Here is a 7,479-nt window from a genome sequence, read left to right as displayed (position 1 = left end):
ATCTAATGGTGGGGGCAACTGGCACATAGTTTTTTAAATCTCTCCCAGTACTCATACAGGCTCTCTCCACTGAGTTGTCTAATACCTGAGATATCCTTCCTGATGGTTGTGGTCCTGGAAGCAGGGAAAAAATTTTCTAAGAATAATCTCTTAAGGTCATCCCAGCTCGTGATGGACCTTGGAGCAAGGTAATACAGCCAGTCCTTTGCCACTCCCTCTAAAGAATGAGGAAAAGCCTTCAGAAATATGTGATCCTCTTGGACATCTGGGGGTTTCATGGTGGAGCAGACAATGTGAAATTCTTTCAAATGTTTGTGCGGGTCTTCACCTGCAAGGCCATGAAACTTTGGAAGCAAAAGAATCAGTCCAGTTTTAAGAACATATGGGACATCCTCATCAGGGTATTTGATGCACAAGCTTTCATAGGTGAAATCAGGTGCAGCCATTTCCCTTAGAGTCCTCTCACGGGGTGGAGGTTGTGCCATGTTCTCAGAATGTGCAAAATCAGAATGCTCAGAATCAGAATGCTAAAAATTATAATGCTCAAGATCAGGATGTTCAAAATCACCAATAACAGAATGCACAGATTCACCAGTAATGGAATGCTCAGAATGATCAAAAGGTATAAAATGATGCCTAACTAATCTGTGAAATGTCCTATCTATCTCAGGATCAAAGGGTTGTAAGTCAGATGGATTGCCTCTAGTCATACACTACATTCAGCATGCACACAACTAGTTGCCTTGTCATGTAAATAAAGGTGTAGGTTTGAACTACAGCTACCCTCAAATGATATCCAAATGACTTGAAATTTTGTGAGCAACCTTATAAAATGATGAGAAGATAGCACAAAAAATTTCAGACAAAAATTCAAAGTCTAACTATGAAAGCTAAAAATGGTAGGTTAAGAAAAATAAGTGAATAAAACTTGAAAAATAAAAAAACTTTTGACAGAATCGCTTTTTTTGAACGATGGAGACCTCAACCAGCCTACAGCAGGCTACCATAGTGTAGGAAATTTTTTTCTACCCCAAATGCATATATAATAATTGCGATTCTGATAACCGGAGCAAAAGTTATGGCCGTTTGAAGTTTTGACAAACACAAAATTTGCTAGTTTTTTGGAACTTTCAAATCTGACCAAACTAAAGGCTCTAGCTATTTTTCCCACAAAATATGGATTAAAAGAAGTTACCACAAAAAAATTCAGCCAAAAATAACAACCCTAGCTACTAAAACAAAAAATCACAAATGATTCAGCATGGGTGGTCGCTAAAATCCGTCGCTAAGGGATTTCTACTACTACTCTGGTTTGCCGCAAGCAGAAATGGTCGCTAAGTCCGTCGCAAAACACTATTCACAGCAAAACACCCAAAACTGAAACAGGGGAAGCGCTCAATAGGAAAACTGAAACAGAACACACACTAAACAAAATATCAAGATACTAAACGACACTAACACACATACTAACACAATACTAACAATTAAACATAAAACACGGAAGAATTTAACACACAACGCTAGCTATTATGAACCTTTGGACACTGCTCCCCGGCAACGGCGCCAAATTTGATCGAGGTCGTACCCGAATCAAATAAACATGAAAATGCAGTAACTAGGAAGTGATCCTAGGTCGTTTCCCAACGAGCATTGACAAACCAAATGTTCATAATATACTTGCAGTAACAGTAACGATTGAGGGGGGTTTGTTTGTTTTGTGATTAAAGAGCAGAACAAGTAAACTGGAATACGAAACTACTAATATTAAAAACGGGTTGTTTCCTCTGATTCAGAAGTCATTCTCTTATCCTGGGTTATGGAGAATTCGTCCCTAACAGTCAACCACTTAATCCAACCCTATTTCAATTTACTAAGCGAAAATCAACTTAGGGTTTTCAATACGTGATTAGGCACCACATACACCAGTTAGCCCTTCGTCCATTAAGCATGAACGCAAGTTAGGCTCAGAGGCAATTAATCGAACACGAAGCGTGCACTGATTAATATTCATGAATTTGGGATAACTGGTGAAGGGAAAACTGCCAGGAAACCACATTACAAGCAAAACCTCAAAGAGAGTTGGGCTTCGTCCTCAAAAGGAAACAACACCAGAAAATCTAGTCTTCCATGGATTCAAACAGAAAACGCAAATGAAACATGAAGCAGAAACGTAAATGAACAGAAACGTAAATGAACAGAAATGTAAATGAAACAGAAACGTAAATGAGAGTAGAAGAAGAAGCAAGAACAAAATTGTAATTAGAAGCAGAAAACGTAAAATTGCATTACGTGAACAGTAGCATCAAAGCAGAAAACGTAAAACCCTAAAACAAAAGCTCTAAATAATGAATAGCATAACAGAATAGCCTTTCACGAATCCCAAGGCTACTATTTAAAAAGAGTCACTCAAAGTCACTGGGCCCTATTACAATACTCTGGCCCAAAACGAAATAAACACTGAACAACATAAAATAAAATTGCGAAATTTCCTAATTAGAAATTAACTAAGGTAAGCGCTGCTTTATTTGCCCTCTTCAAATCCATAACCAAAATCCGGATTAAGCCCAATGTTTCATTAATTCCTGAAATTAGATTAAAAACATCAAATTAGCTAAATGAGCCCAAATAATAAAACTGCCTGATTAATTGACAATTAAGACCAATCAGTAATTAAAATGGTGCAAAAAGGGTTTAGAAAATAGAAGAAAATGATGGCACATCACCTTCCCTATGCGTAAACAACTCCTGAACCTTTCTTTTCAAAATTCGCAGACCTCTTTTGGTTTTTCTAACATGTTCCTCAAATAAATGTTGGTGGCGACTCCCACTCGTTTTCTCCCTAGGAGACGAACGTGCTTTCTTTTATTTGCTTTTGTCGTCGCGTTGTACAATAGGTTGCGATAAGAGAAACCAGAGAAAAAGGTTGAGGAATCTTAAGGAAGCACTAGAGGCATCGTTATCACTACCGGACTACACACGTGGGCCAACTTAGAGGTAGAGGATGAGTTTATCGCAATTAGGGTTAGAATGAACATGTGTAGGGATCCTTAAAGGATTAAATTTGAATTTATTTTGGGATGCTTATTGAATTATAATTCTTCCTTTTATGATTATAATTACGACACTATTGTGTTTGACAGACCAATTGATGTCCTGATGTGAATTGGTTGATAAAATTGAGTGCTCTTGTTGTTTTCGTGTTTTTGGCCTACGATTTTGATTCCTTGATTTTGATATGATTATGTGAAATTATTTGAGGGGTTTTACTCCCCATGTTGTGAGAAGTATTTTTGTATAAATTGTTTGTATTTTGGATAAGATTTACTAAATTAGCATGATAAATTGTTGTATTGAGATCATGAAATTGTGATTGAAATTGTGAGTAAGTGACAAATTAAATATGTGATGAACTATGTGTAAGTGACAAGTTGAGTATGTGTTAAATTGTGAGATCACACATGTGTATTGAGATGTTGTGTGCATTGAGTTGTTGTGTGCATTGAGTTGTGAGCTATGAAATATACAATCACACAACTCTAGGACCCTTTAAGCGTGATGAGTTAATGCGTGACGAGTATTGCGATGAGATCCACTGTGGGAACCCAACAAGTTTAATCACTTTGAGGCGCGACAAGTTAAAATTATTTTGAGAACAATTGAGAAGTAGTGTGTTGTGTATAGTTCATAGATAGAGTATCCGTGCTAAAATATTTTCTAAGTTGGACCTAAATCAAGAGGGAGAGGCCCTAACGGACTCTTTGGAGTGTAGACCTTGGGGGTAAATACACTTGATTTGAATGTTTCTTGAAGCCTATGTTGATGCCATATGGTTGAAGCATTCTTACAAAACAGAGTGACCCTGACTGGTCTCCCTATGACTTTACCTATTGAAAGTGACTTGACTTACCAGTGTGTGGTCTGTCTTGTCATGTACTCCTGGGCGCCCAACGAGGTTTTTCATTGACATGGTACCACATTGCATATAAGATTGAGTCTTGGTATATTTGTTGCATAACACTTGTGTATTGATCAATATTGATTGGTTGAGTGATATTGTGTTTTGATCCTTGAGTACATGAAAGATGTGAAAATGTGTGAGACGTGTAGCGTTGAGATGTGATGTTATGCGATAAGTGGTGGAATGGCATGAGTTGTGTTGAAGTAAGTTGTATTTCATTTATATGATATGTATATCTATGTTGTTTTGTTTCTCTCTATTAGTTAGGAATGTGATAACTCACTCCCTGTGTGTTGTTTGTGTTTGGATCATGTGATGATCTCGAATTTTGTGTTCATGGGAACAGATGGTTAGGTGGATGGCTATGGAGAACCTCATGCTAGAGGAAGCTGAAACATAATTCTCTAATAGGATGTGACGTTGGGACATGGGTTTCTGTATTATTTGAATAATATTTTGAACATGTTACTTTATGCTAGGGGACAAATTTTCCGCTTTGGTCACAACTCATAGAGATGTCTTAACATATTTGGATTTTTAGGGAGAATCAATAAATATTCTAAGCTTTAAGCAGGAGGCCCAATGGAAGAATAGAGCTTGGTGCAGAGAATTAGTTAGACGAGAAAGAGTAATTTTTATGAATGATGATGAGATATTTTTAATTTGGCTCAAAGCCTTGCTAATTAGCACGAGTACTACACCCTACCAATACAATCTGGAATATTCTACACCAAGCCACATCAACTTGTAACAAGAAAAACAACCTCACAGTAAAAATAAAACTCCTAACATGGTAAAAATGTGAAAATACCAAAGTATTTGAAATGAAAATAACCCATGGCATAGTTGGTGATTGTTAATAGTAAGTGATTACTGTAACAATACCCTCCCCTACAAGAACACCCTTAACCTCAACTGTGGAAGTTAGGAAACTTCTTAAAAAGATCATAGTAGAACTCCTAAGTAGTTTGCTCTACCTGAAAATTTTTCCACTTGATCAACACTTTGGTAGCTGCCACACGACCTCTTTTAACCATTTCCTATCCAAAATAACCTTTGGTTCTCATTGAGGATTCAGGACAGTTGCAGTAAGATGGAGGGACTAAATTGAATTGGTAGTGGGGTATCAACATAATTTTAATTTATATACATAGAAGACATTATGTATTGTAGCAGATGAAGGTAACTCCAGTTGTTAAACAACCTTGCCAATACTATCAATCACCTTGAAAGGACCATAAAACTTTGGAAGAAGCTTGTGAAAAATGTCGTGGTAAATAGAATGTTGTCTATAAGGTTTCAACTTGAGGTAAACAAAGTCACCAATTGTGAAACTCCTATCACCCATGTGTTTTTCAACTTGTTGAGACATGTGATTCTGAGCCCTCGGGAGATGAAATTGCAAGATCTTGATGACAACCTCTCGAGCATTTAAAGTTCTATCCACTATGGAGGACTCTCTGAGAAGATAAGGAAGGTGAATGGAAGGCAGCGGGCCATAAACTACTTCATAAGGGGTAGTTTGAATTGCTAAATGGAAATTGGTATTGTACCACCACTTAGCTAAAGATAACCACTTAGACTATGAGGAAGGCTTCTCGGAACACATACAACAGAGATATGTTTCAAGGCATTTATTGACAATCTTAGTTTGCCCATCAAATTGAGGGTGATATGTAGTAGATTTATTTAAGCAAACTCCCTGAAGCTTAAATAAGTCACTCCAAATATTGCTAAGGAAAATGGGGTCTCAGTCACTAGTAATCGTACTAGGCATGCCATGTAACTTGAAGATGTTATCTAAGAAAAGTTGGGCAACATCAAAGGCAGTATAAGGGTGGGATACGGACACAAGTAATGAGCATATTTGGTCAACCTATCCACTACCACGAAGATAACTTGTTTTCTCACTAAAGAAGGCAAACCTTCAATGAAGTCCATGTTGATGTGATTCCAAACCTTGCTAGGAATTGGGAGAGGCTGGAACAGACCAGGAGATGCAACTAAATCTGGTTTGCTTCTATGACAAGATTGTTGAATATCTTTGTTCATGTCCTTCCAAAAGAAAAGTGACTTCACCCTAGTTGTTGTTACATATCTACTCGAATAACCACCAAACGGGGAATCATGTAAACAATGAAGAATCGGCTTCTTGATTTTGTAATCAACCCCATTAACTAGCTTGCCTTTTCTTCTTAATTCATCCTTGTACCAAGTACACTTGGAGTGTGATGTAGGGTTCGAATGCAAATCCTTAATGGTTGTCTACAATGAAGGATCTTGGTGCCAAGAGACCTTAATACTGTCAAACAAACCCTCCTATGCATTGTCAAGCATCATTGGTAGTAGTTCAGGCCTAGATTTCCTGGAAAGAGCATTTGCAGCCTTATTTTCCACCCCTTCCTTATATGGGATTTCAAAATCAAATCCCATGAGCTTGGACATCCATGCCTGTTGAAAAGGGGTGTTAAGTCGCTACTCTAACAAAAATTTGATGCTCTTTTGATCTATTTTAATGACAAAAGGGTTTTGAGACAAATAAGTGCCCTATCTTTGGACTATATATACAGTAGCAAAGGAGTTTCCTCTCATAAATAGACATTACTTGTTGTTTTGGACCCAAGGATTTGCTAATATAGGCAATTGGATGTCTGTCCTGCATAAGTATTGCACCAATGGTAGTACTAGAGGCATTTTTCTCAACCACAAATGGCTTAGAAAAATTAAGGAGTGCCAGGACAAAAGCTAGAATAAAGGCCTACTTCAAGGCTTGGAATGTAGCAACTGAATCGTCATTCTAATGGAAGTTTTTTTTCTTCAACATGTCATTAAGTGGCTTGGAAATTTTTCCAAAGTAAAGCACAAACCTTCTATAGTACTTATCAAGGCCAAGGAAAGCTCTCAATTTATTGATGTTAGAAGGTTGTGGCCAGGTTGCTACAGCTTATACCTTAGAAGGGTCAGTAGACACACCTTCCTTAGTAATGAAGTGTCCTAGATACTCAACCTTGGAAATGGCAATGCAACATTTATCCTTCTTTAAGAAAATTTTATGCTCCTTGTTAATTTGGAACACAAGTTCCAAATGAGTAGCATAATCCTCTATAGTTGGATTGTAAACGAGAATGTCATCAAAGAAGATGACGATGAATCTTCTTAAAGAAGGATGGAACACATTATGCATTAGAACCTGAAAAGTTGTAGGTGCATTAGTGAGCCCAAAAGGCATCACTAAGTTTCATAGTTTCCAATGTGTTTTGAAGGTTGTCTTATACTCCTCAGTAGCTACCATTCTCAATTGATGATAGCCAAAAGTTAAATCAAGCTCAGAAAAATTATAGATCTGTCTAGTTCATCCATTAAGTCCTCTATCAAGGGAATAGGAAATTTGTCTTTAATTGTGTGTTGATTAAGTCTCCTATAGTCAACACATAACCTTCAAGAACCATTTTTCTTCCCCACTAAAACAACCGAGGATGCAAAAGGATTATTGCCATGTTGAATAATTCCTTGTTGCAACA

The 7,479-nt window shown here is 37.3% G+C and overlaps 1 non-coding gene across 1 annotated transcript; it reads left to right on the top strand.

Moving 5' to 3' along the window:
* Positions 1-107, top strand: LOC114397843. Its single transcript, XR_003663460.1, has one exon. It is a non-coding gene; the product is annotated as a small nucleolar RNA R71 (small nucleolar RNA).
* Positions 108-7,479: the final 7,372 nt, after the last annotated feature.

The sequence above is a fragment of the Glycine soja genome, chromosome 18 (genome assembly GCF_004193775.1).
Source record: "Glycine soja cultivar W05 chromosome 18, ASM419377v2, whole genome shotgun sequence".
Classification (NCBI taxonomy): domain Eukaryota; kingdom Viridiplantae; phylum Streptophyta; class Magnoliopsida; order Fabales; family Fabaceae; genus Glycine; species Glycine soja.
The sequence above is the reverse complement of the archived record's forward strand: the minus strand, read 5'-3'. Positions and strand labels throughout refer to the sequence as shown.